The sequence below is a fragment of the Microcaecilia unicolor genome, chromosome 6 (assembly GCF_901765095.1).
Source record: "Microcaecilia unicolor chromosome 6, aMicUni1.1, whole genome shotgun sequence".
NCBI classification, from domain to species: domain Eukaryota; kingdom Metazoa; phylum Chordata; class Amphibia; order Gymnophiona; family Siphonopidae; genus Microcaecilia; species Microcaecilia unicolor.
The window spans coordinates 130762580-130789694 of NC_044036.1; the positions used below are offsets into that span (position 1 = coordinate 130762580).

Consider the following 27115-nt stretch of genomic DNA (forward strand, 5'->3'; position numbering starts at 1 on the left):
TGTGGCTGTGACCACCCTGTTAGCCATTGGTGTGTATGTGGGGAGGGGGGAATCCTCTACTGGCTCTAACTTTGGTTGCTGGTCCTGCTTTTTTATTAACTACACCTCTGTACCTATACTTTGAACATATGAAGCCTCAACAATATAATAGCTGGAATCTATAAAATTTAAAACGGAGGCTCTCAACTTATTTTTGGGTGCAATACATCCAAATATTTTAGGGACTCCAACCTGTCTACAACAATTTGCTCCCTTCCTCCAGCCTCTCCTTTCTAGTCTCTCCTGTCAGACCCATTCCACACTAGTATCTCTCCCTTCTCTAATCAAGCCAGTCCTCTTCTGCCTCTTCCTCTCTCTCCTCCGGCATCTTCCCATCTATTCCTCATACCCATTTTTTCCCAGTCTTCTTCTACCAGTCTCTCATCCCTTCCCTTTCCCACCAGTATCTTCCTTCACAAAGTCCCTACCACTCTTAGTCTCTTTCTCACAAGCTCTCCTTCTCCAATTCTGATCTGTTTCTCTTCCAACTTTGGTCCCTTCCTGAGTTCTTTTTTTCATCTGAAATCTCCAGTCTGTGGCCCCTTCCCTGGCTCTTTTTTTCCTGCTCTTTTTTCATGTGTCTTTCTTGTTCTGTCCCCTGATAGCCCTTTCTAGGTACCCTCTTCCCCTTCACTTCCTCCACTTTCTATCTTCTGCAGTCCACCCATTGCTCCTTTCTGAGCGCTCACCCCCATGGCACTGTCTTGTGACATCACTACTGTTTCTTCTTACCTATGACATCTTCCTGACAACATACTCTATCCCCACTGCAGACCCTTACCCAGTTCTTTCCCTCCTAGGCTGACTCAACTGTTCTCTTTCCTGCTTCTGTACCCTTGAAGGCTCCTTCCTAATAATTTTCCATTCTAGGTTACATCTTCCCTCCTGCCTTCTACCTACTTTTGCCTCTCCTGCCCTCCTTTTCCCCATCATCAAAGCCATACAACTCTTTCATTGCACCTTTTCTCCCTGACTATCAGTTCAACAGAGCAGCCATAGCATTTGCAGTGATACTAGAAATGCTTCTCAGAATTATCACCTTGCTTACTTGCTCTAGAGGAGTAAAAGTTAATGAAGATGCTGCTGGCAGAACAGGTTTTCTCATCTTCTCACTCATGGTGGTTGTGATCAGCCATGCTCTTCCCCACGTACTCTCCATCTGGTTCATCTGTCCATGGTGATTCAGGCTCCTCATGGCTGCTGGCAGTACGGGTTTCCTCATCTTCTCACTCATGGTGGTTGTGATCAGCCATGCTCTTTCCCACCTACTCTCCATCCAGTTCATCTGTTCATGGTGATTCGGGCTCCTCATCTCACTCATGGTGGTTGTGATCAGCCATGCTCTTCCCCACCTACTCTCCATCCTGTATATCTGTTCATGGTGATTCGGGCTCCTCATCTCACTCATGGTGGTTGTGATCAGCCATGCTCTTCCCCACCTACTCTCCATCCTGTATATCTGTTCATGGTGATTCGGGCTCCTTATCTCACTCGTGGTGGTTGTGATCAGCCATGCTCTTTCCCACCTACTCTCAATCCAGTTCATCTGTTCATGGTGATTCGGGCTCCTCATCTCACTCGTGGTGGTTGTGATCAGCCATGCTCTTTCCCACCTACTCTCCATCCAGTTCATCTGTTCATGGTGATTGGGGCTCCTCATCTCATTCATGGTGGTTGTGATCAGCCATGCTCTTTCCCACCTACTCTCCATCCTGTATATCTGTTCATGGTGATTCGGGCTCCTCATCTCACTCATGGTGGTTGTGATCAGTCATGCTCTTTCCCACCTACTCTCCATCCAGTTCATCTGTTCATGGTGATTGGGGCTCCTCATCTCACTCATGGTGGTTGTGATCAGCCATGCTCTTTCCCACCTACTCTCCATCCAGTTCATCTGTTCATGGTGATTGGGGCTCCTCATCTCACTCATGGTGGTTGTGATCAGCCATGCTCTTCCCCACCTACTCTCCATCCTGTTCATCTGTCTATGGTGATTCAGGCTCCTCATGGCAACAGTTTGCTGCATATGTTCACCTCCTCTCTGAAGCTTCCCTGTAACAGCTATCAGTTGTCCTCCTCTCTTCTCTCTGCACAGATTTGGGCTCCTTGAGGCTGTGATCTGCCTCTTTTTGCATGGGCAGCACGGAATTAGGCAGCAGCAGGTAACACACTCTAATTGCCATTTTAATGTGGGACCAGAACCAGAAAATGCTGGCTCTGCCCCCATTGGGTGTGTGGAATATTCCTGCGTTAAGCCAGAATGTGCGGTGGAGACAGCTCTGGAGCCTGTGTGTTACACGTAGTAGTTTCACAGTGGAAATGCACAGAAGAAATTTTTCTGAGGGACGAAGAGGATTTAAATTAACTTGGAGCACTCTCTCTGAGTTTTAAGTACCAGTAGCACAATAATTAAATTTGACTCTCCAAATAGTAGGCAGCTAGTGGAGATCATGCAATCTTGCTTTGACATAATCACAGCAAAGGCAACCATTAATAACTGGAGTATGGCATTTTGTGCAAGTGGCAGAGCTAAGTTAATGTCAACTGAAGGCCAAGGTAAACGAAATTACAGTACTCAGCTGTGGTGAGAACTAAAGCCTGTAGTACAGTCCTGAAATCATTGGGTTGAAGTATTAGTTTTAAATAAAGAACCATTTTCAATTTATGTAATCTGAGTTTTTACTAACTGCATCCATCAACTCTTTATAGCTCAAAGAGGATAAGGGGAAGAGCCATGGTACAGCCTGGTGTGGTCAGGCACCATTCCATGTGCCATAGGAGAGGTAAAATTGTCTAGACAAGTGTAGCTGCAGAGGTGGCCACCATGGTAATATTTCAGAGATGAAAAGAACCTAAGGAGCATGAGGCATTTAGAGAAGGGAGTAACTGGCCTTGGGGTTGAGTAAATACAAGAGATGATAATACTCCAAAGAAAGATGGTATATCAAGAATCCAATAAACATAAACTCAGACACTATACTCTAAGAGCTTCTAGTTATCAAGGTGATGTATCAAGAATCTAATGAAAACATCGTAAATATAAACTCACACACCATACTCTGAGCTCCCAGATATCAAAGCTGTAACATCCAATTATGAAGATGAGATCAAAAGGATGGAGGGAAAATAATTTCACTGAATGTGCCAAGTTAAGTTAAAACAATCTGGGATAATTGACCCTGAATTGTAGAGCAGGGCCCAAGTGAGGGGTGCCTTGAAGATTGCTGGGGATTGATATAGTATCCTAGTAAATAACAGCAGATAAAGACATGCCTGGTCCATCAGTTAGAGTTGTAGCTACCTCCCCTTGCAGGGTACGCCTTGACTGAGCTCTGGGAACTGGGGACTGACTCTACAGTTTATCTCCTTCATTCCAAATCCTGTTCTTTCCTTAACATTTTTCTTTCTTCTTCTGCAGCCTGCCCAGCTCTGTCCTAATCACTCTCTTTATTCTTCTCTTGGTTCCCTTCTTCTCTCCCATCTCTCTGACCATTTCATTATCTCCTTAGCCTCAAGCTTCCTTCTCCTTTCCCCTTCTCACTCATTCTGCTCCCTCCCCGAGTCCTATAGAAAGAAAGCAAGTAACCTGTTCCTTATTCACCAGTGCTACTTGGGGGGGGGGGGGGCACACATTTAAAATAATTTTAAATTTCCCTAGTGATTACAGTACACACATTTCTAGCTGCATACTCCTTCAGAGCTGGACAGCATAAGAAATGGTTGACTTTATTATAATTTTATTCAATTGGCAGTCATGAAACAGACAAGTCTCTTGCAGTGCAGGAGGTGTGAACTGAGTTTTAATTTACAGGCAGCACAAAATGGATGAGGTATGAAAGCTGCCTGTTCCTCTCTCCATCTCATTCAGCAGTACAAGGCACAGAGACAAGACACAGCTGGTGTAAAGAGAGTGAGAAAACCAGCGAGAATCTGATAATGGGGTCTGCAGGGATGAGCGTGTTATTACATTTATGCTGTTTATTTAAAGACCCTGAAGATTGGAGGGTGGCCAATGTAACGCCTATTTTTAAAAAAGGGATCCAGGGGTGATCCAGGAAATTATAGACTGGCAAGCCTGATGTCTGTGCTGGGCAAAATAGTGGAAACTATTATAAAGAACAAAATCACTGAATACATATACAAACATGGGTTTACTGGGACAGAGTCAACATGGATTCAGCCAAGGGAAGTCTTGCCTCACCAATTTGCTTCATTTCTTTGAATGCATGAATAAAAACATGTGGATAAAAGTGAGCCAGTTGATGTAGTATATCTAGATTTTCAGAAAGCATTTGACAAAGTCCTTCATGAGAGACTCTTGAGAAAATTAAAAACCCATGGGATAGGAGGCAATGTTCTACTGTGGATCAGGAATTGGTTGATGGATGGAAAACAGAGGGTAGGGTTAAATGGCCATTTCTCTCACCCTCAGTGGATGAGGGTGAATAGTGTGGTGCTCCAGGGCTTTGTAGTGGGACCAGAGCTATTTAACATATTTATTAATGATCTGGAAATGGGAGCAATGAGTAAGATGATTAAATTTGCAGACAACTCAAAACTATTCAAAGTTATTAAAATGCATGTGGATTGTGAAAAATTGCCTAAAGACCGTAGGAAGTTGGAAGACTGGTCATACAAAGGGCAGATGAGATTTAATATGGAGAGGTGCAAAGTGACACGGCAAAAAAAACAGAAGAACAGTAACCCTTGCAGTCACGCAAACAAAACAATTACAACGAGGGTGACAAAGAAAAGAGCAGCAGACAATGTCTAAACAATTGTCTTTATTGTAACATCAGAGACTTGACAGGAGTGATGCACATTGGGAAGAATAATCCGAATCATAGTTACCTGATGCTAGGGTCCACCTTGGGAGTCAGCACCCAAGAAAAAGACCTAGGTGTCATTATAAACAGTACACTGAAATCTTCTGCCCAGTGTGTGGCAGTGGGCAAAAAACAAACAAACAAGATGCTAGGAATTATTAATAAAGAGAGAGAAAATAAGACAAAGTATATTATAATGCCTCTGTATCACTCCATGGTGTGACCACACCTTGAGTATTATGTGCAATTCTGGTCACCATATTTTTAAAAAAGATGTAGCAGAATTAGGAAAGGTTCAAAGATGGGCAACCAGAAAGATTAAGGGGATGAAACTCCTCTCATATGAGGAAAGGCTTAAGAGGTAAGGACTCTTCAGCTTGGAAAACAGATGACGGGGGGGGGGGGGGGATATGATAGAGGTCTACAAAATACTCAATGGTGTAGAATGAGTGACGTAAATTGATTTTCTTATTCTTTCAGAAAGTACAAAGACTAGGGGATACTCAAGGAAGTTTCATGATACTACTTTAAAAATGCAAATCCAAGAAGACAGGAGGAGCCTCCACGGAGAGTCAAAGCAAAACAGCAAAAGCAGAGGCTGACAAATGCGCAAACCAATAGGGAGATAATATCAAAAAACAGTTTATTCAGAATATTCATATCAAGGACCCGACACGGACCGTGTCGGGTCCTTGATATGAATATTCTGAATAAACTGTTTTTTGATATTATCTCCCTATTGGTTTGCGCATTTGTCAGCCACTATTTTAAAAATGAACAGGAGGAATATTTTTTCACTCAATGAATAGTTAAGCTCTGGAACTTGTTGCCGGAGGATATGGTATCAGCGGTTAGTATATCTGGGTTTGAAAAAGGTTTGGAGAAGTTCTGGAGGAACAGTCCATAGTCTGCTATTGAGATAGACATGAGCAAAGCCACTGCTTGTCTCTGGGATTGGTAGCATGAATCTTGCTACTATTTGGTATTCTGTCAGGTACTTATGACCTGAATTGGCCACTATTGGAAGCAGGATACTGGGCTCTATGGGACCATTGGTCTGATCCAGTATGTCTATTCTTATTTTATTTTATGTTCTGTCAGTCTGCTGAACTCTCAGGTGACAGTAAATTGAGTGGGTTGGATTTTCAGCCACTACGGTTATTATTTAAATGGCCTAATATTTTTTAAAAGCTACAAATGAGCAGGTCATATGTATTGGTCACCCAGCGAACAGTCCATAACTTGCTTTCAATATCTGCTGACTTAGCTTCCTACAGCACAGGTCAGGGGGAGCCTGTAGCAGTGCAGGGTGGGGGGGGATATCACCTCTCACTTGGTGAGGTAAAATGCCAGTGACATATCCAGGACAGATATATAAGATTTTTTTTTTTTTTTTTGGGGGGGGGGGGGGGGAGAGATACTGAAGTTAACATAAAATGGATGTTTATTTCAACTGCAAGTTCTCTTCTCAATCGCTGCCACTGACTAAGTAGGTCTGACTCCTGGCGTGGGCTGTGTTCCACACCCCTGTGAAATGTATTCCATAAGTTTCTATAGGGGCCTGTTTTACTACAATGTGGTAAAACACCACATTACAGCTGGAAAAGTACAAGAGAATTTGAGATTCAGTTACTTGCCTTTTTCTAATCTCAAGGCAATTTACAAGCAGCTACTGTAGGTATTTCCTGAGCCAAGTGGAGTTACAATCTAAGTTGTACTTGAGACAATGGAGAGTGACATAACCTGTCCAAAAGTATCAGTGAGTGAATTACGAGTTGAACTCTGGCTCCCCTGCCGCATGAACCACTAGGCCACTCCTGAATACTGCAGTTTAGTGACTTGTGGTAATTTTTTTGACTGTTAAGTATGATATGGTGTGTCCCCATTAGGGTCCAACCACATTTACCCTGATATCCATGGGGGTTTACTGAGTGCAGGAATGATCTCCATTCACTCCTATCCCCTCCTGCACTATTTCCCAGACAAAGCAGCATTTGAGATGAACTGACACCATTTTGGAAAATGGCACTGAAGGGTCAGGAATGAGTTGAGATCACTCCTTCCCCCATTAGAGCCTGGAATGGTAGGTTAAAGGGCTTGGAACACAGAATATTACCTCCTTCACTGGGTAGGGGTGCAGGGAGGAGGGGGCAAACCTTGTACTTCTACCCCACCACCAGGGTTTTCTGTAAGTTGTGGGGGTGTTACACAGATTTCTAGTACCTTCTCAAAGCACCTAATTTCCTGAGAAATAATCATCTAAGACATTGATTTCTAACTGTGTAAGACCAGAAGCCAAATTTCCAGAATTACCCATTAAGGTTTAATGAGATCTAGCAATTTGCGGAGAATAACAATCAAGATAAAACAAACACAATAAAATTATAAAATTACAAAAACAGTTGAGGTTCATACAACCAATCAACCAGTTAAAAATCACTTGGACAAATAAGTTTTCAGTGCTTTCCTGAAATGAAAATAACTTTGCAATGATCTGATTTCTAATGGAAGTTCATTCCAAACAAGAAGAGCTTGATACGTAAAAAGAAGTGTACTCTTATCTTTTAAGCCTTTTGGGCTAGGGAAGTGTAGTTGTATTGCATCATGAATATAGTACTTAGAAGTATATAAATAAATTAAATCACAAAGGGCCCTGTTTATTAAGCAGTGCTAAGAGTGTGCTAGCATTTTTAGTGCACATTAAACATCTTAGTACAGGGCCCAAAGTATGTATAAGAGGAGTGAAGTTAGTATTACCTGTATTGAAAACACTTCATCAAAAATTGTGTTCAAATTTTCACAAAACAAGAACTTCTGATTGGTAGCATGGAATGTTACTACTCTTTGGGATTCCGCATGGAATGTTGCTACTCTTTGGGTTTCTACCTGGTACTTGTGACCTGGATTAGCCACTGTTGGAAATGGAATACTGGACTGGATGGACCATTGGTCTGACCCACTAAGGCTGTTCTTAAATTCTTATGATTCCCCAACTGCTGTGTTTTAGTGCTACAACAGCCACTTTTTTCATGGAGCTTATTTCTCTGGAACTCCCAGTTGGATCAGGCTTATTTTTGAACTCTCTGGGGGCAAGTCTTTAAATAGGCCACTCCCTGTGGTCATCCTGAGGCTGTGTGGTAGGATCCTATTCTTTAACAAAACCTGGGGGGGGGGGGGCCTATGTCCCTCTTCCTTGCAAATATGTGCTTAGTTCAGTGGGTATTTGTTGATTAGTGAATAGGGAAAATATTGACATTTTCACATGTTCTGGGATTCTATAAATGTTTTCTAAAGTTAGATACTAATTAGGTGCCCAACTTTTGGCTCCCAAATAGGCTAAATTTACAGATCTGTGTGAAAATACACAGAGGCTCTCACTTCTAGTGTCTTGGTATGTAACTGCAGAGGGGGCGTGGCCATGGGAGGGCATAGGCGGGTCAGTGGTGTTCTGGAAAATTGAACACAGTTTTAGAGAATACCTCACAAATTGCTTGTTCTTTTGGCCGTTGTCGGTGACAGGGTGCTAGGCTCAATGGACCCTTGGTCTGTCCCAGCATGGCGATGCTTATGTACTTATATTGAGCTGCTGTAAGTCCTTGCTTCCAGTGCTGTTCTATCTGTTGCCCAAATTTTTACTAAATGTAACCCATTAAGTGCACATATATACTAAATGTTTACTGTACGTGTAACACACAGTAAAGGTGAGCACCTCATTTACACTATTTTGTTTCTCTCCTGCCAAATTTCCCATTCCATTACTATTATAGACAGACATTCTCAGCCTCTTAAGTATAAATTCTTTCCAACATTCATTGGGTTGGAAAGAAAAAAAATGGAAAACATCAAAGGTTTAATATTCAGTCATCAGCAGTGAGATCATCGCAGATAGTGTTACTCCCAGTGATTCAAAGCCCAGGACATGTGTGAGTTTTGGCTTTGAATATCTAGTTATCTTTGAGCTGGTTAAGTCATAGCCGCTTAATTCGATATTCGTCACTCAAGTGTGGCATTTATGCAGTAAATATGGCCACTTAAAGCCTGAATATTGGCACTTCTCTGCCCTCAAAAAGCCCTTAACATAGCTGGCTTTGAGTTTGATGCTAACTGCGATATTCAGTGGCACCTAACTGGTTAAGTAGTGCTGAATATTAGCGCCCTAGTCCCAACCAAGTCAGCAACCGGCTAAATTGCTTTGAATATCAGGGCCCCTAATTTTCATTTCCTGTAATTTAACATGCTCACTTTATCCTTTTGTTCTTTTTTGCAGTACTTCATACAGTTCTTTCTTGTACTTGAATGTGTTACGTGGGTCAGGAAGTTGCTACCTCTTGAGAATCACGAAAGGCAGACTGTCTTAGCAGCTGTGACAGAAAGGAGCCCTGCGCCACAGGGATTTACCTCGATAGTGTGCTGTAAAATGAGTCCTGGGTTCTCCAGCCTACAGCAGTCTTTTACGGATCAGAGTTTATTCTACTTGACATACCGTCCTTCCCGACAATCAAAATGCGCAGAGAAAAGGAACACCGTTTTCATTATAGGATAGTCAGGAGAGAAAATAGAGAGGAGGAAGAAGAAGGTGATAGATGTAGGCATTGATTTTGCGGCCACTGTGAGTCTGTTGGAAACCAGCGATACTTTAAATTTTAGGCTCTGTGTGAACAAATGTTGAAAAGTAGATTCCCCCTGATTCTATGCAGCGCGACATAAGTTGTGTGCGCAGATCCAGTAGTATTCTAGATTAATGCACACAACTTAATTAGTTAACAAGCCAATCGACACCGATAATTGCCACATAACAAGCAATTATTGACACTAATTGGCATTAATTATCATTTATACACAGAATTCTCTCGCATATTCTATAATGTATTCTAAATGGCATAGTTGAAAAGGAGGTGTGATCATGGGCTTTTCTAAAATCTATGCACGTAGCTAGAATACACCCGATCTGCACCTAATTTAGGGATCAGCATTTACACTAAGTTTTACTTGGTGTAACTGTGACTAGATTTAGTCACACCGGGTGCTCCATGTGTTCTATAAACTGTGTGGAAATTTAGGTTTATTCTATAAAGTACTCCTAAATTTAGGCGTACTTTATAGAATATGCCTAGTCATATTTAGTTTCAGCACCAATTTTTTAGGTGCGATCATTCTCCCTGCAATGCAATAAAATGGAGCAGTGGAGTAACCTAGTGGTTACAGCACCAGTCTGGACATCCAGAGGTGGCTGGTTCAAATCCCACCGCTGCTTCTTGTGATCTTGGGCAGCCCTCAATTGCCTTAGGTACAAAATTAGATTGTGAGCCCTCCAAGGACAGAGAAATACCCAGTGTACCTGAATGTAACTCACCTTGAGCTACTACTGAAAATGGTGTGAGCAAAATCCAAATAAATAATAATAATAAAAGGCATTGTGGTGATTTGTGCTCTGCTGTGAGTCCTAATAGAAGAAATCACATGAGTAGAGAGAGAGAGAGAAATAAAAGCTATAATTTGAGTTGCAAAAAAGTGGAGACCCAGATGTTTATTATTTATTTATTTGGATGTATTTAATGTGACTGTGCTAGACTTGGGTGCAAGAGCCATTGGAGAGGCAGCTACTACAATTCTGCTTACAGACCTTTCAATGAAGCTGGTTCTGTTGTTAAGCTTAGCATCTCATGTGTCTGGGTAGCTTCCCTGGTAACAATCCTTTCTGTAAGATTTAAAGGCCAGAATGTTGCAGCAAGGTGAGCATCTGGGACAAAGAGAACATTATATTCTGGGATGCAGATTCACAGACTAATTAATCCTGACCAAACTGAAAACAATTACTGTTCTTCAGGGGCATCCGTTAATAACCAGCAGCTCTGCTTTCAGCATCAGCACTTTGTTCTGCAGGGAGAAATAATCAAAGAGCATTGTAGCATAAGAGGAACTAGTTAAACCAGAGGCAATCCTGCCTCGATTTCCCCCTAAAAGAACATCCTTGAGACCTCATGCAAATGTCTTGTCTTAGCTCTGAAAAGTATTCTTTGATTATTTTTTTTCTTGAGCCAACAAAACAGAAGATGTAAAGTTGATGCCTTGATAATTAGCACTGCTCCCAAAATGGTGCTAAATTAACTCTTTGCAACCCTAGACAGAACCTACATAGATTTGCAGTTACTACCCTAAATCAGAGGCGTAGCCAGATGGCCAATTTTGGGTGGGCCAGAGCCCAAGGTGGGTGGGCATGGAATTTTCCCTCTCCCCGGTCCCCCTCTGGTTTGCTCCTTTCTCCACCCCTCCCTTTCCACAAACGTCAAATATTAAATACTTGAACTGGCAGGGATCCCCAAACCCTGCCAGATGAAGATTTCCTCCTCCTCCTTGAGCAGCCAGTAGCACTTGCCTCAAACTGATGCTGCTGCAGGTAGGCTGTGCATGTTCAGTGGTTTTGTATGTGTGAAAACTGAGCAGTGCAGAAGGGCCAGTCTCAGTGTCAGCTCAAGGCAAGTGCTGTTGGTTGACATTTGGAAGAGTGCAGTCTGCCCAAGGAGAGAAAATCTTCAGCTAGCGAGGTTTGGGGATCCCCACCAGCCACAGCAAGAGTGTCACAATTTTGGGTGGCCCACCTGTGGCTACGCCACTGCCCTAAATAAAAAATATAGGGAGGGGGGTAAAATGCATGGAGGCCCAGTTACCTGCCTAAATGTCTTGTTAAGCAGACTAGATGAGCCAGTTCAGTCTTTATCCTGCCGCCCATTTATTATGAGGTCATTATTCAAAGGCGTTTGGCTCCTAAATTCATACTCGCATTGTCACTAGGCACTGATGTAATAAAACATTAATACAAACATGTAGCATACATTCTTTTTGTCATGCTTTAAGAAAAATCAACTCACCATGCAATAACTATAATTTACACAAATTCATCATTGGATTGGATTTGTTAATTTTATGTATCGCTTTGTACCAAGTGTTAAAGTAGTTTACCTAACTCCAGAAAAAAAACATGTAATACTGAATACAATAGAACAAAACCATATCCAAATAATCAAAATCAAGATAACTAAAACATCATGTAAAACACTACTGAAACAACAAAATCTTTAAAAAATTTGCAAAAAAAGTAAATCAAGACAGGCTGTTACGCAGTTCATCTGGTAAAGAGTTCCACAATGCAGGGCCAGAATAAGAAAATGCCCTTTCCTTCGTTGTTGGTAGGGTCTAATCATGTTAAAAATATTAATAAGAAAGTGTGCAGGATAATGCAGGATGTAACATTCTTCAAATAAACAGTTCATACCCTAGTGTCACTATACTCTGCTTGGCAGAGTTTAAAAAGGGGTTGGACGGTTTCCTAAAGGACAAGTCCATAGACTGCTACTAAATGAACTTGGGAAAAATCCAAAATTTCAGGAATAACATGTATAAAATGTTTGTACGTTTGGGTAGCTTGCCAGGTGCCCTTGACTTGGATTGGCCGCTGTCGGGGACAGGATGCTGGGCTCGATGGACCTTTGGTCTTTTCCCACTATGGCATTACTTATGTATGCTGCAGATAGTGATTAGAATGAAGATTAGGCCTGCTTATATATAAAGATTTTAAATTTCTCTCTCCCTCCCAATGGGTAAGGGATTTTGTAATGTTGGTCCAGTTACAGAAAAGATGTTGGATCTAGTATCTGATAACAAAACTTGCCAAAAAGATGGAACATTTAGCAGCCATTGACTTGAAGATCTCAACTCTCCAGCAGGATGATAAACTCTTAAAGATATAGAAATACAACCAGGACCTTCAGAGCTCAAGGTCTGGTGAACTAGCTATGAATTTTTAAATTTTATATGTCATAGAATCAGAAGCCAGTGCAAAACAGACAGAGCCGGAATAATGTGTTGATTATACCAGAGTCTGAATTTCAACCACTGCGTTTTCTGAAGGGTCTTATTGAAAAGTCCAACATACAACCAATCACAAAATGCAAATGTCAGATAACTGAAGTCTGGACCCCCATATGAAAATTCTTAAATTTCAGAAAGAAAAGCTGGCAGACCATATACAGTTTGAAGAAATGTGTTTTTTCCCCCCACAATTTGTAAAATTCTGAGATACCGAGGGATCCCAGGAGATTCCTAAGCTTTTTTTTTTTTTTTTAAAGCTAGTGGCAAATGGAATCATCCACTTGCCAACTGTTCTCTGACTGGGCAAACTGGATGGACCATACAGGTCTTTACCTGCTGTCATCCTTATACTTGAAAATGGTTCTTATAAATTTGTGCAGGGATCTACATTGGTAAAACGTAGGCCGACCGCAAGATCATAACTTGCGCATAGGCATTGCTGAACTGCAGTCTGGACAGAGCTAGGATGGAGACAGCTGTAATGTGTGTGCGTGTTTTATAAAATATACTAGAGATGCATAGAGTACATACACACGCGTGTCTTCCACCTTCAGATCAGGTGTAAATTTGTGTGAGTGGATTTGTGTGCTACTAGGGATCAATGTGCCTATTTTGGGAAGGACCACAGGTACCCATGTTTCCTACAACAGGAACCTTTTTTGGACATTTTACTTAGGTGCCCTGTCAGAAAGTACTAAAATGGAGGCCATTTCCAAAAATCATTTATCTTGGTAAAGGGCTATTTGAAATTTGTCCACTCTCCCTGGGAGGAGGGGTAGGTGCTGATGGTTTTGCTTGGATGCATCTGCCCTTTGCTGTCCATTCAGAAGCTGTTACCCTGACCTCCACCATCTCACATGGGTGTGGGGTTTGGGTGTGGGTCATGCATTTGATGTACAACCTTCTTGTGATACAGCCAAAGAAGTTTATATTTATTATATGTAGGTACTTTCTCTGTCCCTAGTGGTCTCACAATCTAATCAGCCAATATTCAAAGCAATTTAGCTGGCTGATGACCGGTTAAATCACTTGGTCAGGGCTAGCCACTAATTTTCAGTGGCATTTAACCTGCTAAGTGCCACTAACTCAAGGTCGGCTATGTTGAGGGCCTTCCAGGGGCAGAGTCAGCACTTGGCCGCTTAAGGACTGATATTCAGCCCCCTTAAGCGGCCAAGTTTGGTGCACAAATGGGACGGCATAAAAGTCTGTCCTATCCTTATGTACTAACCCATGGCAGCTTAAGTAGTGAACATCGACTTAAGTGGTTGTGTGTTAGTTGGCTCAAAAATAATTGGACCTGCAAAGCTAAAGCCTGGTCAGGGCCCAGCAGTGAATATCCAGGAATAACTGCATTGGCGGTGAGCAAAACTCTCACTGTTGCGAGCTGAATATCAGGCCCTGAGTTTTTTTTTTGTATCTGCAGCAATGGAGGGTTAAGTGACTAGCCCAGGGTCACTTGCAGGAATGAAACCCCGTACCCCCAGAGAATGAAAACCATTTCATTAATCATTTTACTATATTTTGCTTTAGGCAAATAACAGAACTGAGAAGACATGGGATACGCAAAGAAGATTCTTAAAGCAGAGGTCTACTGGCATCTCTGGCACTGTGAGAAGTAACCTATAAAATATTGAGCAGAGTGGAATCGCTTGTGTACTGTTTTCAAAAATACTAGGACTAGGGGGCACACAATGAAGCTACTAAATTTAAAATAAATCAGAGAAAATATTTCTTCACTCAACGTGTAATTAATGTTGGGATAGCTTCCTAAAGGAAAAGTCCATAAACCATTATTAGGATGGATTTGGGGAAGATCCGCTGCTTGTTTCTAGGATGGGCAGCATAGGATGTATTGTACTGTTTTGGGATCTTGGATTGGCCACTCTTGGAAACAGGATGCTGGGCTTGATGGACCTTCGGTCTGTCCCAGTATGGCAATGCTTATGTTCTTATGGACAGAGACTAAGGGGCTCATTTTCAAAGCGCTTAGACTTACAAAGTTCCATAGGTTGCTATGGAACTTTGTAAGTGTAAGTGCTTTGAAAATACGCCTCGCACGTGAGTCTTATCAGCCTCAGCGTCTCTGTTTCTGTCACTGCTAGTAGAGTACAATCTGAAATTTCTTTCTGTACGTGCAGAACTATAACCTTGTCTGCTTCACATCAGTCAGATTTGTTTGAGATGAAGACGAACGAGTGGCTCATTGTAATACTGGAGAAGCTCTCGAATGTTTAGGAGATTGTCAACAAACATCTCCCCAGACAGATCTGATTGTTGACAGCATCTAATCATGGTTCCCATTATCTTACCATTTTAGTTTTGGTGTCAGTCTGCTCCGGTAGAAGCAGCTTTTATCACAATATATTCTCCAGGGGTCACTATCTTGTAAGCATCCCTGCCACATTTTTCAATGAAATGCACTAAAAGTTTGAGTTTACAGAGATAATTATGCACCGAAGTGATGTTGGATTGAGAAGTGAGCAGCAATCAGGTTTCTGTAGTTGGCTGTAATAGTAGAACATTTTCTTTCATTAAATCTACATCAATGCCTTTTTGAGCTTGTTAAGAATACAGTTTGTATTTGATCAATGATTTCAGTGCCAAAATGCACATTCTGATGGGTTAAAAAAAGAACAGAACAGTGTCTAATGCAGATTTCTGAGAGTAACTAAGATGCCACAGTGTAGGAGACAAAGTCCTCCTTTATCTGACATTTCCATGTCATTTTCTGCATCTGTCATGCAGGAGACAAAGTCCTTCCTTGCATCTACTGCAGATGTCTGGAAATTTCTTCAGTCTCACAGCACAAAAGACATTATCCATTCTTTCTAGCATATTACTTTATTTTTTATAATCACCCAAGAGATTCCTCTGGGCTTCCATTGCTGGGCACAGGAGCCAGCTCTGTGTGTTCCAATATTGAGCCAGTGCCTTCGCTGAGTCCAGGGAGGGGTAATTTGTATTGTTTGGAACCCCCAGTCTTTGTGAAATGTTAGCACCTATGATGCTGGGGGTCACTGCCATGAGCCCTCATTCACAACTGCCCAAGAGTTGACCCACTTACTCCCCTCAACATCTATTCTATATCTCCTCAACTTCTGTGCAGCTGTTACAGTGACAGACCTGAGCCAGGGGGTCAAGACTCCTCTGAAACTCTGCAATTGTAGGCCATGATTTTCATGATAATCAATTCTCACCCTATGTCTTTGTCACTTAACCCTCCATTGCCCCAGGTACAACCCCCCCCCCCTTAGATTGTAAGCCCACTAAAGACAGAAAAAACAATGGTACCAGAGAAAGGTGGTATATCGAATCCCTTCCCCTTCCCCTTCAAGTCGCACACACATACTTTTACACCTGCTCTTTACTATGCAGAAAATATTCGAGAAATTTCATGAGCAAACTTTTGAAAATCCCAAGTGGCAGATACATTGATGTGAAAATGGTTTACCAGCACAAAATGTGGAAAAGATAACAAGCATTTCCATATATATTTGATGCACATAAATGAACGTTGAAACATACCCTATGGCTTGCAGCCTCTTTGGGGAAGGGACGTCTTCTAAATTGATATAATAATGCTGAAAGCATCTAAATTAACAATGCTTAAATTGTTACTCTTCATGTCCTCTATCCAGTCAATATTCAGTGCTGGCAGCAGTCAATGGTTTTTTAAAATGCCGACCGCCACAGGCTGAAATAGGTCCCAATAGTCAGTTGTGCTGTGCCAGTATATAATATCTGGCTCTGTGTGGACTCTGGCCACATTCTGAATGTGGTAATGAGGCAGTGGGCTGAATAGCAGGTTACTTCCTTATAAACCCCTTCCCAGAACCAATGCCACCCTCCCAAACCCACTCCCCTACATGATCCATCCTTGCCTCCCAACCCTCTGAAAATTGCTCAGACCCCAATCAGATCCCCACATTTATAACCCCTCCAACAAGCAGACCCCATCCCAGACCCCCTACCACCCCAGTACCACCTGCCCCAGGGAGCAGCAGCACCCCCCCCCCCCACTTCATAGGCCCTGGGCTCTTGCTGGTCTTTAAATTTGTAGCTAATGCTCTTGTTTATTCTTCCTCTACTCCCCATTATGTCCCTGACGGCTAACCTACATCCTGCTATTTGTATGGGGAGAATAATTGTAGAAGAAATGCCTTAAAAGCAGGAAGGCTGGTAGGAATGGGGGTGGGGGGTGGGGTGGGCAGGGTCGTGGTCTCTGCTATTGTGTTCCTTAGTTGTAGTTGAGAGTACAACCTACTGTAGTACAGGACAGGAGCATAGTATTGAGAGATCACAGCAGCCATTTGACAGAGGACCCACAATGGGTAAGTACAAGGGGTGGGGGGCCATGTTGAGGACTCACAGCTCTTGGGGAGGGGGATCACATTGAGGAGCCTTTGCCTTTGGGTGGAGGTGGGGATCAGAATGAGGGGGGGGGGGGGGTCAGGAGGGTGGGAAGATAAGAATAAGGGAAGGGGTTTGGGGATTAAAGTGGAGGGATCATCTGGGCCTAAAAAGGAAGGGAAGGATTGGTAACTCAGACATTATGCAGGTGTTGGTACAATGGTTGGGACAGCTTTTTACGCACTCTTATCTTGCCACTTAGCTGTATGGGTACAGGAAGTGACTACGACTATTAGAAGCTGGACCCTCCCCGACCCCATCCCCAGATCGCCCAGTCTTGACATCAGCAGGCACTGCCCACTTCATTGCCTCTGAATATCCACAGGTAGCATGTAAGTGGCCCAATTTACATGTTTTTGAATATTGACCCCTATGATTCCATAAGTCCAGAATATTTAGAACATATGTCTTCGGTACTAAAACCTCACATTTATTCTCTCTTTAATTCAAATCATTTTATATGATTGTTGTGTAAATTTTCAGGCAGGTAATGGCTGGCATTCAGATATGGGGACTCTTTATCACCAAATTTCTATGACTTTCTATTTCTGTTTAATTCCAAGTAGGCTCCTGAATGTCGTAATGCTGACTCCCGACAAAAAAGCAATTTTCTGTAAAACTGGAGATTGTGTGTGAACATTCTGGAATGTTACCCATTGTACATTTCTAGGAATTGTGCTACAAACCTATTGAGGCAATGAGGCAATAATCCATGCAAATATAGTCATGTTCATCTTTCTGTGCTTAATCTGTTTCATGAATAAGCTCCAAGATTGTAAGATAAAGGTAAAACCTAAGGGAGGGAGGGAGGGGGATGATTATGGATTGAATTATTTATATCCCTGTGTCAAAAAATCCTTCAAGCCTTGAAATCCCTGTGTCTTATTACAGTTTGTCAAAGACTTGTCCTCATTGCTTAGTTCCCTGGTGCCCTGATGCTCAGAACTCCTATGGTAAGCCAACAGTGCTGAAAAAATACCACCGAAATAGCGCAGAAAATGAGCTCACCAATGATCAAAGAGATGGTATACAAATGATATGCACGCTGTTAAAGCCAAAGCAAGGGGGGGGGGGGGGGGATGTGCTCTTTGCATGCGCAGATGAGTTAGCATGGTAAACATTGCAAACAGCTTAGATCTATCTGTTAGTTAACGTAGTATAACAAATCTTTTCTAAATACATAAATTCTGTGCGCATGCGCCAATCAAACCCGAATGTGAAGCACACATTGGCGTCTGTTCTGTGCACCTTTAAATATAAGCTTTTCAAAAATGTTTCTTTTAATTTGGAAGGCTTATATTTAAATGTACGAAACAGGCACCAATGTGTGCTCTCACTTTCGGGTCTGCTTGGACTCGCACACATTTGTTTCTTACCACTGGCTCTTAGGGGCTTGCACGGCCAGATTTTAGAGAAAGAATGGTGAGAAATCCTTTTTTCCTGCTCTGAGCTGGCGTTACTTTTTACAGTGGTAAGGCAAAGTTTGTTTTGTGCACTGTTCTCTGATCATTGGGAGGGAATAGGAAATGAGCTCATTAACATGTGTTTGACAATATTAGCATACTATTTGTGCTAATCTTTGGCTTGCTCATTGTTTCCCCTTGTTAGAGTGTCTGAGCATTTTGTGTTCACTAATGCGTGTGCTAGTTTGGCACTGATGACCTCTACCACCTGCCTTTTCTTCTGAGCATCAGGACATGGGTCAGGAATTCAGGAATTACCCACTTCTCATTGATGAGGCAGGATATTGGTGACCTATTTAAATGCTTTGTTTGCAACTTTTATCAGCTTCACCTTGGGCTTCTAATTAGCAATCAGCACATTTAACACATAGCTCTTTTGAATGCCTTGATCCAAAGTGACAACAAATAACATTCCCTAGACCCAGCTATACAAACGGGCTTTAAGCAAAATACTTAGTTACCTTTTTACAGCTAATTTACAGCAACTTTATTGGCCTTTATGTAGCATGGACATTAACCTCAACGTTATTCTAATTGGGAGGTTATTTTCTCCTGGCCCTCTAGTCACTTTCCCAGCCCAAATGCAGCCCTCTGGCAACTATATAAAGAGAGAGTATTTCTAATAGTACTACAGTTACTTCTTCCAGCTTGTCTGTGTATTCCACAGCACAGACTGTCTACCCAGGCACTTTAAGCATCATGCAAATGCTTCCCTGTGGCTTCTAATCAGAATCCTTTATACAAATTACTCTTTCTGGGCTCTTTTGTCTCATTGCAAACAGTCTGGGTTTTCCTTCCCATCTGTTAGCACACAGTTAAGTGACCCCAGATAATTAAGTGTCTTCACCTTAGCCCCAGCTACTTTCTTACTACATCTCCCAGACTGCTTGCCTCAGTATGAGTTTACGTCCTGTCTGTTCTTGTCTCTCAATGGCTACAAATTCCAGCATTCCTGTGAGCTTACTTTCTCCTACACCCTCTGGAGTTCTTTTTAATGCTAAGATATCTCTTTGCTAAATCTCTTTGCTGCAGTATATTTAAAACCCTTAAAGTATATGCTCCCTTTCTCCCTTTACAATTCCCATTCAACCAAGGCACTGGATATTTAGATATAATTGGCATCTGAAAGAGCTGGTGGAAGGAGAATAACCAGTGACACCAGTGTATAAATTATATCCCAGTGATAGAATGGATGAAATTGGTGGAGGGGTGGTGCTATACATTAAAGATGGCATAGTCAAATATGATAAGTTTTGCAGGAAGCAAAATGTTCTGTGGACTCTTTATGGATAGAAATTCCATGTGTGAGTGGAAGAAGTATAGTGGTGGGGATATACAACCCTCTGCCTGGCCAGAATGAACAGACAGATGACAAAATGTTAATAGAAATTAGGGAAGCTAAGGGTCCCTTTTATAAAGGTGCACCAAAAACTGACCTGCGGTACTGTGAGCGTGTGTATTGGGCGTGCGCTGGACCATTTCTCCATCACGTCTGGGGAAAAAGGGTTTTTTTTTTTTTGGGGGGGGGGGGCTGGGAAATGGACATGTGGCAAAATTAAAACCAGCACACATCTATTTATGACCTAAGCCCTTAACACCACCTGTCAGTACCTGCGCAGTAATCATCCACTGTGCGCCAACTGCTGATTACCACCAGGAATGCCCCTGTGCTTGAAAATAGTGCACACCAAACCAGGGGTGTAGCCAGACACCCAAATTTGGGTAGGCCCAAGATGGGTGGGCAGAAGTACAAGTGATTTCGTCTCTCCCTCTCTTGCCTGCATCCATATGGTCTCTCAAACATCCGCCCTTCCCTGAATACCTTTTAAATAGCAGATTTTCACCAGCAGCAAGCAGCAACTAATACACACTGCTCATGTTGGCCCCACAGCCTTTCCTCTGATGTAACTTCCTGTTTCCGCAAAGGCAAGAATACATCAGAGGGAAGGCTGCAGGGCCGGTGTGAACAGTATGTATCAGTCGTTGCAGCAAAGATCTGCTATTTAAAAGGTATGCGGGAGGGACAGTTGGGAGTTTTCAGCTGGTGGGGCTTGGGAATCCCTGCCAGCCACATTATAGATGTGCTGTTACTGGGTGGGCCTGAACCCAAAGCGGATGGGCCTGGGCCCACCCAAGCCCACCCTTGGCTACATCATTGCGCCAAACTTGCAATTACCACTAGGCAATGCACTAGTCAGGTGGTAATGCAGATTTGACGGCCTTTACGCACCTTTGTAAAAAGGCCGCTAAGTCATTTGACAGTATAATATAATATAAATATGGATAAAACTAAATTTTTACTTCTGGATTACAGATCTGATCCTTTGGAGACTCGTATGTTGGTTTGTAGTACTCATTATCCTCTGCAAAATGCTATTAAATTACTTGGAGTCCATATTGATCAGACTTTATCTTTCAATGTGCGTGTCAATATTATTGAAGAGTTCTTTCTGTTTGTTGAGGAAATTAAGATGAATAAGGAAATTCTTTCAGATTACTCAGTTTAGGTTGCTTGTTCAGTCCTTATTACTTTCAAAATTAGATTATTGCAAACTTTTGCTGTTGGGTACCGCTAGATGTCAATTGCAAAAATTACAATCAATACAAAACAAGGCAGTGAGACTAATGTTTTTCCTTACAAAAACATGATCACATTTCTCAATTTTATTTACAGTTACATTGGTTACCTGTGGAAGCCAGGATTTTATTTAAAATTTGTTTGTGTATTGTTTAAAATGTTAACAGGAGATTGTCCAAGTTATTTAATATATATGCCAAAAAACTTCTCCCACTTTTGCGGGTCATTTCCTGCTGAGAAATCAGGATCTCCTGCTGAGTGGCCTCCCATCCAGTGACAGCAGGAAGCACTTTCATAAAGCAGTATTTCCTGTAACTGCTGATCCCATGCCCCCTGGCAGCAGGAGATGATGTTTTCCTGCGTCCGCTAGACGGGGAGACCACTCCTGTAGCCAGTGACTGTGAATCAGCTGTGCTGGGAGGATGGAAAAATGGATGTAGTTGTGGGTGGAGCTGGGGTGGGTTGGGGGTGGACCCTAAATCTCCCACTGAGTGGATCAGCCCCCTTGGCAGCTCTGGGGACGTAGGTCAATCAATAATCAATAGGACTCCAAATGTAGGTAAACTAAATGTCTTTATTGTCAGAAAGCAGATACAATGGACTCAACATGGCCCCGTGTTTTGGCAACAATATGCCTGTCTCAGGAGCCAAAGTATTATCTGACTTGACTTGATGAAATGTAGTGGATGTGGTTTTCAGTGGTTCACAAGGAATATGTCTGTAGGAACTCCTTATCCTAACTTCCGTCAGCTAAGATTTTATGTCACAGCCAATGTATCTTCCTTTACATGTAGGCCTTCAGTGTATCCTGAAAGCAGTGTTACTTCAAGCTTATCTTTCAAGTTGGGTCACCTGGGACTGGAACCGATCCTGCAGAAGGAGAAGGAAAACTGCAGGACCAGTCCCAGGTGACTTGACCTGAAAGATAAGCTTGAAGTAAAGACAACATCGAGAAAACAGTTACCTAGGGGGTGAGGGTGTTTGCATCAGGATAGGAACCTGGTGCTGGGATTTTGTTCTCTGAAAAGATACTGAGACATGATTTGGTGTTTGAAAATGTTTTTTTTTTTAACTCTCTTCAGCTACTTTAGGCCTCTCCTTCAACTTGTCTAAAACCAGTGTGTATTCAAGAAGATTGTGAATATTTCTGGTATAAGTGGTCTTCTCTTTCTGTAGTGATCACAGAAGATTAGAAACTTAGAATGTCCAGATTTCTGCTCTCTGTTAGTCTCATTAATTTTCTTTGTTTTCTTTGAGTCTCATCACTAAGCTTTCCTGGTTTACAGTTGCTATGTTGCTTCTTCCAGTGTTCTCTTCTTCACTTGCAGCATTATTCTCTAACAGGAACACAATTTCCAGAATCCAGATCGATCTTCTGCTCATTCTGCAGACTTTATTCTAAGTAGAAATGAGAATAGATTACCCCATTATCCTCCTGTCAGGGACAGACTGTTGCTAATGCATGGCCCTTTCCATTTGGGTCTTCTGCTCTATTTTTGGATACTCTGGGATGTGTGTATTCTCTAGTGACAGTATAAGGACCATGCTGCTTGGAAGGAACTTCATTAGGGAACAATTTGAACTGGATTTGGGTAGGAAGCTTAGGGAGTCTGGTTCCTGGTGAGGTATGGACAGAGGCTTCCTGTTTCCCCAGACCCTGAAAGTCTTTTACTACTTCAGCACAAACAAAAGGCAAATCGATTACTCACCAAGAAAAAACAAATGCATGTTTTAAGGAGAGCTGTGTTGGAACAGTGCTGCCTGTCATGGAAGCAAGGAAGAGAACTGGTGATTCTCCCCCTCATTTATTATCCTTTCTATTAAGAGTGAGTATGTGTGTGTGTGTGTGTTTATGATGGTGAGGGGTGGGAATTGCGATTACATAGCTGTATGTCACTTTCACTGGGGGGAGAGGCTGCCTGTTCAACAATAGCAGGGATGGGTGGCACCTTATAGGTGTGAGCTTTCGAGGACTAGAGTCTATTTCATCAGATGCATAAAGTGAAGTAAAGTTCAGGATGTAGTACATAGAAGGAAGATACATGGGGAGGGGGGCGTAGGGAGAGGGATACAAGATAGAATATTGGAACATGCAGGACAGAGTGTGGAAAGAGCGAGATAAAGGCTGCATAGTTCAGTTAACTGACAGCAGTGATGGATGAACAAGAACAATGACAGGATGACATTGGAGTAAAGTCCATTCACACCTGTAGTAAGCCATGAAGTCATTGTCAATGTCACTGTGTCATTTATATACCACGGTATCCCTTCACAGGTTCACAGTGGTTTACAAAAGATAAGTAAATTACAGAGAACAGTAAATCACTCAAAATTACATGTAGAAGAAAATAACCTTAATTTTCAAACAGCATAGTTTTCAATTTCTTTTGGAATATCAAGTAGATATTCTCAAACCTAATAAAAGAGGGTAAAGAGTACCATACAGATATTACAGCAAAAGGGAACCAAGTCTAAAACATTTTCAAGAAATGTACCCCTCTAGAACTAGGAAAACCAAATAGTAATGCTTGTATTTGAGAAGACTGACTAATTAGGAAATCGGAAAACAGGTTACCCAACAGTTCCGATGTACACCCATAGATGATCTGAAACAGTACACAAGCTGATCTAAAATTTACTTGTTTATAAATGGGAAGCATGGAGAAACACCGTCAAATTTCTTAATTCTACAGATCACAGTTTTTTTTACTAAGCTGTAGTCTCTTCAATAACCTAGATGATAAACCTAAATATAGGACATTACAATAGTCCAGATGAGGAAGGATCCACATTTGGACTAACAAGGCAAAAGAAGACTTATTAAAATAGCTCTTCACCAGTCGTAGTTGTCTCATCCTGTAAAAGGTTTTCTGCTATAGATGATTTATTTGGGCTTCAAATAATAGAGAAGAATAAAGAATAACACCCAGCACCCTAGATTTTTCCTTGACCGAAAAAGCATTACCCAAAGACAGAATAGTGGTATTATGAATCTGAACATTTCTGAACCAAATGATTTTAGTTTTATTGGTATTTAGCTTCAGCTTCAATAGATTGCTCAAGGCCCATTGTTGAATTCGGTCTATGCAAGATGTTAAGCTAACTGTGATATCAGCAGAATCACCATCAACAGGTATTGGCATAAAAATGTCATCAGTGTCTCATTTATACACAAATTAATGGAGCCCAAAGATGATATAAACAAATTTAAAAGCAGTGGGCTGAATGGAGAGCCCTGAGGGACACCGCAACCTGGAAACCAAAATTGAGAAACTATAATGTTCTTTTGGACACAATAAATTGATTCTTCAAAAATTCACTAAATCAGTTAAAAATAGGGCCTGTTAAGCCAATCTCACTCAGCTTTTGCAATAACAGGTTGTAATCAACAGCTTCAAAGGCCACAGAAATATCAAATTGTAATAGAATAGACTGCTTGCCTTGGCTCAAATCTTTTGATATAAGAGGTCAGAACAAGCAGTAATGATTCGGTACTGTGAGTCGGCCCTAAAGCCAAATTGTGAAGAATGAAGATATGCAAATCTATCTGCCTACTGACATAAGTTTCAACTAATTTAGTAAAGAATGGTATGCTAGCAATTAGGTGATAACTAGCCAGTAATGACAAGCATAATCCTAAATCCTTAGGCAAAGGAGTCAGAATTATTTGACCCATATCAATAGTCATTATTCCCAGTCTCAAAAAATCATTAACAACTACTGTAATCCAGCTGATCAATGACAAAGGTATAGATGAAAACAAATAGGCTGGATTAGTTATCCAAAGTATAATGTGACTTGGATAACTTCTTCACAAATAAAGCAAGTTCATTTTCAGATATAGGAGAGAAGGTATTCCAAACTTGATCTACAGTAACGTGTTTTTTGTGTTCAAACAAAATTTAGTATTCAATAACTCATACTGCAAATCAGTTTGGTTACCTTAGCAAAGAAAAAATCAGCAAGTTGTTGAGCAGAAGATTGAGAGGACTGACTGTCAATATTAGAACAAGAAGAAAGCAAACCTTTTACTAAGCTCAAACTTTCATACTATCTAGATGATTACTACTTATCGGGCCTACCTATTACTTTATTCGGGCCTAGGGGGATGGTGTCACGCTTTTTGAGGAGTTCCAATTCAGTGGTTTTATACTTTGAAGTGCCATTGCAGGGGTAAGGTCAGATAGAGAGTGTCCTAGAAGGTTGAAATGGAGGTACCTACATTCCTTTAGAGACTGGGATCCTATCAGCTGTCATCTAGGTCCCTAATTGTAGCATCCTGTTAGAAATTGCGCTCTGTGTGGTTGCTGATGAGTATCTGTCTGAGGTTATGGGGCAGTTGCTGTGCCAGGATAGAAGTGTCACCTAAAAGGCCTGTGAGAGGTTCACATCATTGTTCAGGATGAGTGGTAGATCATTGATGATACATTTTAGTGGTTCAGTTGGGAGCTGTAGGAGGACTATTAACTGACCTATGCTGCTATTATTACTCCCTTTCCAAACCCAGCCCTGCATTTTTTATTACTTTCTCTTTACCCTGTATCCTGCCCCCTCCTCTGCATATTGTCCTGTATATATACCCATTTCCTGAACTTCATGCATCTGACAAAGTGGACTCTTGCCTTCGAACTCTCATGCCTCAAAAAAATGGTTAGCGCCGCTGTCATTTTTGTCACACCAGACTAACACAGTTACTCTTTTTAAAGATTTACACTGTGTGTCGGGGGCTTTGGTGACCCTTACACTGAGACACAGGGTAAAGAATATAAAGCTGCAGTGACAAAAAGCTGCAAGCCAGCCAGTCCCAAGCTGAAACCTTCTGCAGTTTTCTAACTCAGATGTGGCATGGAAAGTGAGCATCACACCTCAAATGATCTGTTTGTGGCTATAAAAAGAAAAGGGTGAAGCAGCTGAACATGTTGATTAAAAAATGAAACAACATATAAAACTTGCAATTACAACATTCTCCTTTAAGATTCTGTAAAACCCACACTGGGATGTTAGCAGTGAACTCCCTGAGCCCCTCTCTGAATCTTGGATGTGGTACAATAATCACAGGGAGAATTTGACCATCCTACATGACCTGCACTAAAAACCTTCTTTAGTCCATTTCTCATGACCACTGCCTGGATGTGGTTAGACTTGGGGCTTGTGTAGAGTGTCCACAGTAAGTTCCCTCATGGTCACTCCAGTTTGTCAGCACTTCAGATCCTTACTCAAAGCCCATCTTCAGATCCTTACTCAAAGCCCACCTCTTCGATGTCGCCTTCGGCACATAACCAATTATACCTCCATTGAGGAAATCTAGACTACCCCAACTTGACATTTCATCCTTTAGATTGTAAGCTCCTCTGAGCAGGGACTGGCCTTCTTTGTTAAACTGTACAGCGCTGCATAACCCTAGTAGCGCTCTAGAAATGTTAAGTAGTAGTAGTAGTAGTACTTCATCTGATTTGACTGTGAAAACACGTAGTTTATATAATCTGTTGGATCTGGTGTACAAAATGCAGGTTATGTTGTGAAGAACTATGGGGATGGGGGATTCTTATAATAAGTGATATGACTCTTTGTTTTCAGATGTTCTCATGAAATCAATCTGCTGTGTGTCAGAGAAAAGGAATTTGTCACTGATGACCTTGGTTTTATGCCCTTGGGTTCCAGTAACTGCAGAGGTTGTGACATCTTAGCTCGGTCATTCTCATTCTATTGATTGGTAATCAGTCTTTGTAAGAACATTGAGGTACTCAGAAGATTCTTCTTTTCCTTGACTGGTTAAAGGAATTAAACTGCTTATAATTTACCTCTGATGTACAGTGTTTGCACATAATCAATCACAGAATGTCCCCTATGAAGAGAGGCTAAACAGGTTAGGGCTCTTCAGCTTGGACAAAATGATATGATAGAAGTTTATAAAATCATGAGGGGTGGAA

The 27115-nt window shown here is 41.7% G+C and overlaps 1 protein-coding gene and 1 long non-coding RNA gene across 2 annotated transcripts in view; both read left to right on the forward strand.

The window, feature by feature from the left end:
- GRM7 (glutamate metabotropic receptor 7) overlaps nt 1-27115 on the forward strand; it is a 387933-nt gene that overhangs the window by 38069 nt on the left and 322749 nt on the right. The gene's annotated exons all lie outside the window — the stretch shown is intronic.
- Nucleotides 16753-26622, forward strand: LOC115472826. The gene is made up of 3 exons (XR_003942563.1): nt 16753-16932; nt 23411-23415; nt 26611-26622. It is a non-coding gene; the product is annotated as an uncharacterized LOC115472826 (long non-coding RNA).